Source organism: Dioscorea cayenensis, chromosome 7 (genome assembly GCF_009730915.1).
Source record: "Dioscorea cayenensis subsp. rotundata cultivar TDr96_F1 chromosome 7, TDr96_F1_v2_PseudoChromosome.rev07_lg8_w22 25.fasta, whole genome shotgun sequence".
Lineage (NCBI taxonomy): Eukaryota > Viridiplantae > Streptophyta > Magnoliopsida > Dioscoreales > Dioscoreaceae > Dioscorea > Dioscorea cayenensis.
Genome location: NC_052477.1, coordinates 7,097,034 through 7,109,954, shown reverse-complemented (window position 1 = coordinate 7,109,954; position 12,921 = coordinate 7,097,034). Strand labels below are relative to the sequence as shown.

Sequence of the window (12,921 nt, the reverse complement as noted above, 5' to 3'; positions counted from 1 at the left end):
GGCACACAAATGGATTATAACTATAAGGCAGATGTATTTCCTTCAATCCAGAATTATGATGATGTGCCTTTCATGGAAGCAGATGAGCATGGTAATGCCTCACCATTTACTCAACCCTATAATTTTGAACCGGTGTCAACAACAAGACCATTACAAAGAAGGAAAGAGAAAGGGAAGCGCAAAGCGACTATTAGTGATGATACAATAGACCATTTAGCCACAAGTATTGAAAAATATTTTAATAAAGTTCAATTTAGCTGTTTAGTGAGCTTTACAAAAGTGTTGAAGATGAATGTATGAAACTGACAGAACACGGGTATTCCATAGATTAAATTCTTATGGTGTACGAGCACTTGATGAGTGATGATGCACGAGCTTGCATGTTCTTTGGGATGCGTCAAGAACTTCCATGGCTTGGGTGAATAAATTCTTTAATTCAGACGATTAGATGTTCTAGTATGCAAATATGGTATAAATTTTCTTTATTCGCGTATTTATCCCTTTTATTTATTAAATTTTTCATTTTCCATGGCTTTTCAAATGTTGCTTTTCATTTTTTAGGTCTCTGATTTTATCTCTTTTATTTGTGTGCAGGACGTGGTGGATGACCAACTATTTGTGGGGTTATATTTGGAGTTTTTATGTGTCTTTCTTTGGAGTTGTATTTGGAATTTTATCTTTGTTTGGAGTTCTATGTGGTATTTTATGCTTTAATTTGGAGTTTTTGTGAATCTTATGGTTTGAATTGAGTTTGGTGTCTTTCACATGGATGATATTATCTCTAGAACTGGTTATTACTTATGTATAACAAATTCTCATGCTTTAAAGTGTAACTCTTTGTTTTGAATGCATGGTTGAGATTTGATTCATTCAGTTGTAATTTTTGCCTCCTAATATGCCGAATTAGTCTCTTTGATTTGCATGCTGAATTGGGCATTGGTGATCTTATGATATTCTTATCCACTCCCATTGACATGAATATGTTACCAAAATGTTTGGTTTCGTGGGTCCACGTTAAGCTGGGGACCTACCCTTGTATTAGAGTTATTATTAACCTTATCACAATTTAAAACAAATTTAAAACATTTTTAAAAAATTAAAAAATAACTAACCCACTATCACTAAAATTTTTGTATTATAACTAACCCCTTGTAACATATTTAAATATTTATTTAGTGAGATTTTATCTTTAAAATTTTTTTAACATATTTATCTAGCAATATAATATAAAATTGATATATTATATTATAGGCATTATTTTAATAAATAATTAATACATTATATTTAAATATTTATTTAGTGAGATTTTATCTTTAAAAAAAATTTAACATATTTATCTAGCAATATAATATCAAATTGATATATTATATTATAGGAAGTATTTTAATAAATAATTAATACATTATATTTTATAATAATAAATTAAGTATATATTAATTATATTAATTACTCATAATATTTGAAATTTGAATTCATATTTACATAAAATAAAATGCATACTTTATAAATATATTAATTATTTATAATATGAAGGTGGGGGTAACCTCACCATGGGTGACCATAACATGTAATCCATGCAAAAATACAACAAACCAAACACATGTTTTCCAAATTTAAATTTACAAATTCCTCTAACCAAACACAAAATTCTGTGATCTAGCATTACAAATACATCCGACCAACACACTGGATTTGGCTCTCCTGAATTTTCAAATACAAGGATTTGTAAATACAAATCCACTGCATTTTTAACTACATCCAACCAAACGCCCCCTAAATTTTTTGTTTTATTTCATCATGATACGATCATAGAGTTTGTAATTGTGACTTGTTCCTTTTTTGTTCTTATATTAATCATTTCTCATTACATAATCAAATGATTGATTATTATTATTTTCTTCTTTTATTGATCCTTGTTCATTTTGCTACACAATGTTGGATTGATGGTTTGTTGTGGATGGTTAAACATTGGAGATATTAAGGTAGCATATATGGATTTAGATTGGAAGGACAAATAAGAGGAATTTATCTTAAGGATACCACAATAGCTTTAATATAAATAGAATTATTAAATCTTTAGAGAATGAGGTTTAAAATTTTAGCATATATTATTAACCATGTCATGGCCCGTCCCATAGGATAGGCTCATGATAATCGTCAAGGTAACTTGAGATGGGATGGGTCATACCGCACTCTCAAGTTAAAGGCAAGACATTATGACATCTGATAACACCGCAATAAATAAACAGATCCACATATCACAATCTCATAACAGTGGATTTAGATACATGCATATAACACTCCCCTGATACCCAGTGTAACTACTGCACACACAGATCCAATACACACAACCAAAGATAAAACATACAACATGACCAATAAATAGGCCTAAACCCCAAGATGCAAACACACCTAGGCTAATAAATGTTGAACTCGACACTAGATCCACACAACACAACGATCAACCACACCACAACCTATGTTGAGAAGAAGAAGGGAGAGGGTGAGTAACAAGATTACTCAGTGAGGGGTGACTACATAGATAAATAAAGTCCTAAAGCATTTCACAACGATAAACAATTTAAAATTAGTTTGCTTAACATCAAAATAAAATATTTTATAATCATCAATATGTAAATCAATAAATACTATAATTACATGAAATAGGTTTTTTGTTGGCCATAAAAACTCCCTAGTTTAGTTGTGGCCTCAACTAGTCCTTGGATTGCCAAGGATTTGAAAGCATAATAAGAAAGCCCATTGGCATTGGCCTATGATCAACCCAAGTGGTGACCTTGAATATCTCAACATCACACCCATCAAGAGCTCTACAATACCTCTTGTATGGGAAAAACTCAGGATCAAACCCGCCACCTCTACATTGGCTGAATCGAGGAGACCCATACACTGTAGTGACGGGCCCTGTCCATAATTTCGGGGCAATGCTCATGGGCCATACCACGCTATCACCATCACATTCTAATAAATACATAAAGCTATTTTTAGGATGAAGGTTCACTTTTGATTTCCAAATCTTGTTCTAATAAAACACAATTTGAAAAGCATTTTACTCATAAATAGCAAAAACGAATATTGACATATACTCACTTATGGACATGACGCATACACGAATTTCAAGTTCCATAAGAAAACCATTAGATACTTTAGAGAGAAAGAGCAAGATAATATAAATAAGCCATACTATGTTATAAAATACTCTTGTACTCATATAAAGCTATGTTTTTAACAAAATTACCAATTACAATACAATGCAAAATCCTCTTGGTGGGGTTTACTCTCTCACCACTTCCTTTTCTACCTCAGAGAATTCACTACGTATCAGGCACATAAAAGGAAAATTAGGAAAAACATTCACAACACAACAAAATAAATCTATCAATGTGAGTGTTACTATCCTTACATGCGCAAGTAGCTCAATTGGCATCATAAGACATCCAATCGAACCAAAACAAGAACCACTGGGCTTCTACACCAAACTCTACAATTCTACCCAAAAATCTAGAATAATTGAGACAAATTTCCGGTTACTATCCTTACACGTGCAAGTAGCTCGATTGCTACAATAATGTGCTATAGCACCACTACAATAATATCAAATGCTAGAACTGTGGCCTCCTTTTTTTTTTTACCCGGCCTTTAATTAGGGTTAAACAGTTAAAAAACAATGGATCATAAATCAAATTTTAGTTTTTTATGACTTCAAGAGATTATGAGTTTATGACTTTCATTAAAGGCAAACCCCTAATGTTAATTACCTTGGACATTGTCATGGGAACCTCCGATTAAGAAATAAGTGTGAACAAAGAAATAAGTTGTGACAATCAATTTCATTCATTTTAATAAATATGAATCCATAAACTTCATTGAAAGTACAAGAAATTTGAAATAATCTTGACACCACTTAGTCTTATGGGCCTAAGTAAACAATGATTTGTAGCATTTTATCTCCTTCTGACTATTTTGCCGAAAAGCGCATTTTGACTTTTGTTGACATTTGGTCTTCGTCAAATTTTGAGAATTTGGATCTCTAACATGATTTAGAATTTCACCATTTTGTGCTTGTGAAATTTTTTGGCAACTTGTGAACTCTTCAACCCTTTAACTTTTGATACCTTGAGACTATTGAGCTCATTTGTTGGTTCATTTGAAACTGGTATCTTGGACATTTGATTTTTGTCTTGGATTTGATTTGTATTTCAAGTTGTGGATTCTCTATGTTGATGAATCACAAACTTGATTTTACTTTTCAAAAGCTTCAGCTCTCAAGCTTGTGAAGCTTTCTTCAGCTCTTGACTTATGAAACTCTTTAGGTCTTTGACTTTTGATGTTTTGAGACTGTTGGGTTCAATTGTCGATTTATATGGATTTTAAATCTTGACTCTTTCATATCTTGAATCTTGATTTGATTTATATGGATTTTTAAATCTTCACTCTTTCAAATCTTGAATCTTGGTTTGGCTACTTTGGCTTTGATATATATATATATATATATATATATATATATATATATATATATATATATATATATATATATATATGTATTTGAACATATAACTTATATATATATATATATATATATATATATATATATATATATATATATATTGTATGTGTTTCTGCACGTACGTCATCATCGTGTTGCATGCCTTGTTGCCGTCTTGAGATATATCTCATTGTCGCCTTGAAATTTGTATATTTTCTAAAAATTGCCGCTGCCTCGAAATGAGCATTCATGTTATTGCTTTAGAATGAGAATTTTTGTCATTGCTTCGAGATAAATATTTTTTTTTTGTCATTTGACTCTATATAAGAATGTTTCTTCTTCTTCACTACTAGTTGTCTGGTGGTACGTACGTATATGCTTGCATGCATGCATGTAATATATATATATATATATTATTTACCACTACAAAATTAGTAGTATTCTTGTTCAATTCTCGTAATATATATATATATATATAATTGATAGGAAATATGGACATAGGATGTAGCTTGACCTTCATTGCATCAATGGAGGGCCCACTTGATGAAATTTATAAGCTTTATGTACTCTTTGCAAAGTTTCATGCACCTGCAAAGTTTTATGCACCTGGGCAGGGCCCATTTCTCCTTGAATGATGTTTAATGTATATATATATATATATATTGTTGATCTAGCTTCTTTTTAATGAGCATAAGAAGAAACTATGATATTGTTGGTTCTTGTTTCGAATTGGAGGTCTTACTTCAACACTTTGTTGATGATATATATATAGCTAGTGTCATGCAAAGGTGGCAAACACATGGATGTCATGGTAGTAATGATGTTCACATGGATTATGGTCATCTTATAATTATACATGTCTCGCATGGAGCTTCTCTTCTATACTTTGTCTTTTATCAACACTTCAATTGGTCTTCAGTCAATGTTCCAGCATTCCTTTAGTCAACACACCAATATATATTACTATAGTTTTACCATAATGTTGTATATACTTTCAAAATCCCTTCTGATGAAATGGTCTAGTTGCAAGCAACAAGCATTGAAGAGATTTTATTTAAATATATATAGTTCAACATACATATATACACATCCTCCGCTAACCATTATATAGTTCCATTGCAAGCAGCAAGTAATGAGTACATGCATGATGAACATACACACTTCAATCAACCAGATATCTAGTTTGAAATACATGCAACAATAACCTTAAAAAAGATACAGTATTGATAATACCATAATTACAAAGCTTTATATATCATCATTCCTCCTAAGAGCTCATGCATATGCACATGACCATAGGAACCAATTAAGAGGAGCTTTCCAACTAGACAACCATTATCACTCCCTCTAAGATCTTTGAATCTTCTCCTCTTTAACACTTCACCTTCAAAAGGGGTTGATTTTCTCACCAACTCTCCACCAATCATTCCATCAAAGAATTTCCTAAGTAGCCATTAAGAGTGTCAGGATGCATGAGAGACCTCCCTTGAAGCATAGGAGTATTAGCCTGCAAGAATGAAGCATAATGTGAGACCACTAGCTTCGCCACTTCCCCTTTGATTTGTTCCTTCAAGTCAGGATCAGGAATGCAATAACTAATCTTGTGTTTCCTAAGATTTCTTCAGAACTTTTCATGAAATATTCAATCTTGATCTAGTAAGAACTCCGCCTGCTTCCTTCCCTTGTGATTCATTTGACTTTTTCCTTTAATTTGAAGATATATATCTTGATTCCAAACTTTAAAATATTTATCACTGCTTGATTAATTCACATGAATAATTGTGAATATAAGGTTAATGATTGTCTTGTAAGGTTGCTGCATGCTACTACCACTCCCTTGAGTAACTTCAGCAAACCAGGATTTCCATGCAAACATAAGAAGTAGCATTAAAACATAAGTACCATGCCCATCCACTCCCCTTTAGTCAACATGGCATGTTACTCTTGTGACTAGTTATAAGGAAATAACCATTTTCAGAAAATGGTAAAGCGGTTATTGCTCCAACATGGTCATCAAATTTGACAACATTTGATTGAGTTTGAGCTTCAGAAGTTCCAATTCCTAGAATAAGACCATCAGGATGGGATGCAGCAGAAGTGTGACCCTCATCTTTTTAAACTTCACCAACCTTCTGCATAACTACAAATGAGCTTTTACATTGTTAGTGCTTAGCTAAGTTCACCAAATTAATCAACAGAGGACAAAAGCTGATAAGGAGACACACGGCCTCATGTGACTGCAAAATGGACACTTGTACTTCTTGACTTGCTTAGCTCTTGCAAGGGTGATCTTCACACACTTACCATGGAGCTAATTCTTGCAAACATCATAGCAGATTAATTGCTTCCCCGCAAGTGTATGGGATCGCCAAGTAATACCTCGTGTGAAGACACGAGGATCGTATTCCATGGGGCTAAGGATCTCCTATTACTCCTTCTCGAGCTATTATCTATCCTAAGATCTCAAGTGAGGGAATTTACTCTACTAGGTGCAATTAAAACTAAAACAAGATTATCAACAAATTAGAGAGAACAAGCAATAAGCAAGCAAGAAACTCAATGTAATTCAAAGGCCTATGGATGCGGATCCCCTTGAGGGGTTATCATGAAACATGGATGATGAATAAAAGATGCAAGGGTAAGATGGACCATGAGATTCCAAGATTAGAACAACCCTAATTTCTCGGCGATTGAACCCTAATCCCATACAAACATAGATAGGAATTTCTTCCAAATCCACATTCCTACGATTGCATTAAATACGAGGAAATCTCACTTAGGAGTAAGCCTACTCTTCTTCGGCTTAAACCTACATGGAGGGCTACCAAACACCCAATTTCTCGGCGTGATGATACAAGTATTCCCTTCTAATCTATTCATGATCTAATACATGCGAGCAAGTCACATCTACATGCATCACTCATAAAAGAGCTACGGATTTCTCCTTAGTGTAGCACTTTGCATGAAAACAGTGGATTAAATCTCAAAATTACCCAAGCATGGATTTAACAAGTAATCATCCAAAATACATGATAAAACCCCCCAAGGTTCACCAACACCCGGTGGCCTTGGGGGTCTAGTGTGTCACCATCCTACAACAAGAAATACAATCAAGTGAAACACAAAAGAAAAGCATAAGTGACACTCCCTAGATGAAATGGTGGAGGAGGAGGTAGAATATATGCCGTATGACGCTTCCTCTAGCCGCGGGTCTCCTTCCTTCAAATCGTGGTAGATCTCCCCTTGAATGATGTTGCCTTCTTACCTTGAGAGTCTTGGACCTTGGCCTTGAATGATCTCCTAGCTTCCTTGCCCTTCTTCTTCTTCTTCCCAAGGCCACCCAAAAACTCTCAAGTGGTCTCCCAAAATAAGCCCAGCAAAAAGCCCCTTGTTCTGCCCTAAAAATCAGTATTTATACCCCCCACGACATACGGGCCATATAGGGGTCATATGGGGGTCGTATAGCACTCAAAAACCCTAGATTCACGTTTCATACGGTATGCATACGGCCTCCATATGGCCCCGTATACTAGGTAGTATGGAGGGTGGTATGAAATTCCTGTTTTCTTGTCTTTTCGCCTAAACGATATCTTCTTGTTCTCCATGCCTTTCTTAATCCCTACAAAGCAAATAATAGATGATTAAGCACAAAACGGGCATCAAACCTCATAAAATACATGCAAAGTGAATACGATATATATATGAAAACACCTACATTTAGACACTTATCACAGATCCAGAACTCATCTGATGCGTAGTTCTTATCAGTGTTTCTCCATAATCATCTTTATTGTTGTCATCCTCATCTTCCTCATATGGTTTATCATTAGTATATATTTGTTTCCTGCTTTAGTGAGCCTGTACAGCCTTTGCCAATATCTCCATAGACACAGATGATGGATATCTTTCCAATAATCATCATATATGTTGCTCTCATCAAACCATCAAGGAAGAATGGTGGCATCCATAGAGATTGTCGAACTTACTCTCGGTTATGGGGTCACTGACATTGATCGTCATGGGAACTAGCATCCCATTGACTTGTATCTAATACAACTTCTTCACCACAGTGGTCATCTCTTTCAAGATGCCGACCAATCGAGCCTTTATCTTTTAATACTTTTTAGGATTCACTTTCAGCCCATCCTTGATCAACACCAACATGATTTGGAACTTGTCATTATCCTTCAAGTTCGGATCCAGTAGCGCACTAGACTTCTTATACTCCTTAGCCTTCACGCCTTCATGGATCAGTAATATCATATCGTCGCCATTATCAATGATGAGATCTGGGCCACCACCGCGGCCCCAGTCAAGGCACCACTTTAGTGCACCACCAGTACTCCTGTAGGTTTCATCCTTCCAAGCGAATACAGCGGCCAAATCGTGGTCAATGGACATTGTGGCATGGTCTTGGGTGGAGAAGATGTAGCAAGATCACCATCCGACCTCGACGGCGAGGGAAGTAAAGGTTTTAATAAGGATGGCAGTTTATATAATCATGTGGAGGGAGTTACCGATACAAACTACAACGAAGGGTTTCGATGGGCCGAACTCGATACGGTAGGACATGAGACCCATCATCTCTATTTCGGGCAAGTTCGATATTGAGGCGACTGAAGTTGGTCTGTGATATATCCTTGACATTGAACTAGCAACTAGAGAACGTTTTCTCGTCGAGCAGCACATATTTGGAACTTGAGGAAGGGGAGGAGCCTGAATGGAGGGAGTTGAGGATGAAGCATCAAACGATAATCGATAACAACGATAGCGATGACAGAGTGGTGGCGAGTGGTTTCAATATATATATTTCAGTGACAATGATGAGCAACAGATCCTCCATCTTCAACGTTTCTTTGGGTTTCTCAGGCTTTCCCATCTTTACGAGCTCCTTAGCAAGAGTGGCAGTAGGCGGTGCGCATCAACAACAGTAGGCAGTAATAGCAACAATGGCGGCAAATAGTAGCGACAAGTAACGGCAGCAACCTCTACTCTCTTTTTTTTAATTATATATATTTATAGCAAAGAAAAAATTAGACCTCTTTTTTCTTTTTTTTCTTCAAATTTTCTTTACAAATTCTTTTCTCCTTTGGCCGGTCCGACCTCTCTGATTTTATTCTTCTTCGAATCATTCCTTCTTCTTCTAGCTCCTTCTTTGATTTTCTTCTTCTTTGATCATTCCTTTTTCATCTTCTTTTCCCTCGCTCTCTTCAGATGCTTCTTCCAAATTTCTCCTCTTCTCTAGTTCTCCTCCAAATTTTCCTCTTTAAAAGCTTTCACGTCAACCTGGGGAGGTTGTGCGGTTGTATTGATCATGGGTTGGTTAAGTTGATCGTGGCATCCCACGAGAAACACAACCCCACGCCCACTTTCTTTTATTTTATTATTATTTTATATTATATTTTTTTATCTGATTTTATTATAATTTTAAATCTTATCTTTATCTAATTTGATTATATATATATATATATATATATATATATATATATCTATATATATATATTCTTTTATTCATTTATTTATTTATTATATATTTAATTTAATTTATTATTTTTATTATCGTTATTATTATTATTTTATTTGATTGATTTTTAATTATGTATATATTTTATTTATCTTTTATTTTATTTGATTTTTTATCTGATATAATTTTTTTATTTTAAGTGATTATGTATATATATATATATATATTTTGCCCTCGTGATTTGTATTCATGGTTGATCTTGGGATTGAGATCGCTTCAAGATATATGCTCTTGATCTTGAAATTTGAATATTTTAGATCGGCTCGAGATATGTGCTCTCTGTTAATCTTGAAATTTGAATATTTTAGATCACCTCGAGATCTGTACTCTTGGCTAATCTTGATATTTGAGTATTTTAGATCGCCTCGAGGTCTATGCTCTTAACTGATCTAGAGATTTGGGTATTTTAGATCGCCTTGAGGTCTATGCTCTTAACTGATCTAGAGATTTGGGTATTTTAGATCACCTCGAGATCTGTGCTCTCAACTAATCTTGGGATTTCAATATTTTAGATCGTCTCGAGATCTGTACTCTCTGTTGATCTAGGGATTTGAATATTTTAGATCAACTTGAAATCTATGTTCTCCGCTAATCTTGAGATTTATGTATTTGAGATCACCTCGAGATCTGTGCTCTCAGCTGATCTAGGGATTTGAATATTTTATACCGTCTCGAGATATGTGCTCCAGATGGATCCAAAGATTTGTGTATTTTAGATCACCTCAAGATCTTTGCTCTCCCCCTGATCTTGATATTTGAATATTTTAGATCTTCTTAAGATCTGTGCTCTAGGCTGATCTAGAGATTTGAACATTTTAGGTTGCCTCGAGATATGTGATATTGGGTGATCGTGAGATTTGAGTATTTTAGATCGCCTCGAGATCTGTGCTCTCGGATGATCTAGTGATTTGAATATTTAAGATCATCTCGAGATCTGTGCTCTTGGCTGATCTTTGGATTTGAACATTTTAAATTGCCTCGAGATTTGAACTTTTAGACAATCTTGGAATATATATCAAATATTATCAAATTTGTTTATCTTAGCCATTTATTATCCTAATTTCATTATGATTTGGCTATATGTTATTAAGATAAACAAATTTTAAAATTTTGATTTGATTTGGATTAGGACATGCATGAAAATATTTTTTTATATAAACAAGAACATCTACATGGGTGTGTGATAAATGCTAGCAAGTTCATATTTTACATATCATTATACTGCATTTAGCGTGAGATTTGACATGTTTGTCACCTAATTAGTATGAAAATTCATTCTTTTGTTCACCATGGGGTTTATTTCTATTTTGGGGACAAAGAAGCAAATTCAGGGGTGTTTTAGAACAAAATGGACTAAGTTGCTGAATCAGAGCTTCACCACGGCTCACAACAACCATGGTGACATCTCACCACGGCCATTGTCCATACTCAACACTGTCTGTTATCAAGCCATGGCAGTGTAGAATCACTGGGAACAGCATAGAAGCTACAACGGCCTCACCACGGCCGTTGTGAACCCATCATGACCGTGATTCACCCACACAATGCCCAGAGAAGCCATGCCGGGACGCGACTTGGAGCCCACGGAATAACTTACTCAACATAGGCATCACAACTCCCATGGTTAGGCTATGGCATACTCAACATCATATAAACCCTAGGTTTTGTTGCTCAAGGCGATATTCTTTTGCCAAATAAGGTAGAACGGCCGGAGTTCTGGAGATCTGAGCAGCTGGAGATGACTTTCTTTGCTTTTTTAGTAGATTACAATGAGTTTTCCAAGGGAGAGTCAATGTTCATCATTAGTGATAAGTGCTTGTGTATTAGTAATATGAAGTATTCTTTTCTTATGATGAGCATTACTTTTATCAGATTTTAGCGCTAATACATGTGTATTTGTGAACTTTCATACATGAAGGGTTATGAAGCCAAATATGAAAGAAAGAAGCCAAAGTAGATTGTGATTGTACTTTGTTGATGAAGTCTTGGAGTGAACAAATGTGAAGACACAAGTTGTGATTGAAGATACGTGAATGTGTGCCAACCTCCATGCACTCAAACAATTACATGATTTGGAGGGGCACAAAGGCAATCACATTTACGTATTCTGACTTGTGCAATATTAGCAAGATCTTCACCAATATAGCATTTTATTGAAAAAGCGATGCGATCTACGGCATAGACATGTGCTGCGTTTATGTTACCTCGATGAAAAGTGTGGATTCGAGAGTATTTTGGCGGAGTAATGTAGCAATTTCCTGTAGCAATTTACTGTAACCGTTAGTGTTCATAGCCCGCAGAAAATCAGATTTCTAGAAGTCCACACGGGCGCCAGTGTGGATGCCCGATTCCAGCCCTTTATAAAGCCGTGACTTGTACCAATTTGGGGATCCATCTTTCATCTTTCTTTCCATCTTTTCTCCAACTTTTGGGAGGCCTGCGGCTAGGGTTTAGAAGGGCTTTGGCAAGGGTTTTGGAGTGGTTCTACCGCTTTTACACCGCGTTTCTCTTGGAAGATAGTTATTGGTGGAGCTTTTATCGGCACCGATCCGGCGAGTGTGCCCTAGGCTTGACAAGGGGACCTTTGGAGAGGACAAGGCTACTCTACAAGACCATCAACACGAACACCGAGGAGTTTTTCTTATGAATCACATGTTTTTACTTTTGATTTCATTATTGTATCTTGCTCCATGGGAGCTAAACCCCCTAGTGGGTACTTGGACTTGTAAACCTTAGGATGTTATTGTTTTATTGACCTTTTATTATATTTTCCTTAATTGATGTCTTTAATTGAGTTCCAATCATGAATGCTTGTTGAATGATTTCTCCCTTAGAGTGGCACTAGGGTTGAGAGTCCATCTTGGTAGCCTTTGTGGATGAGTGACACACCATG

The 12,921-nt window shown here is 35.3% G+C and overlaps 1 pseudogene; it reads right to left on the bottom strand.

Moving 5' to 3' along the window:
* Positions 1-8,330: 8,330 nt before the first annotated feature.
* On the bottom strand, positions 8,331-9,143 carry LOC120265044 (annotated as a pseudogene).
* Between the last annotated feature and the right edge of the window lie 3,778 nt (positions 9,144-12,921).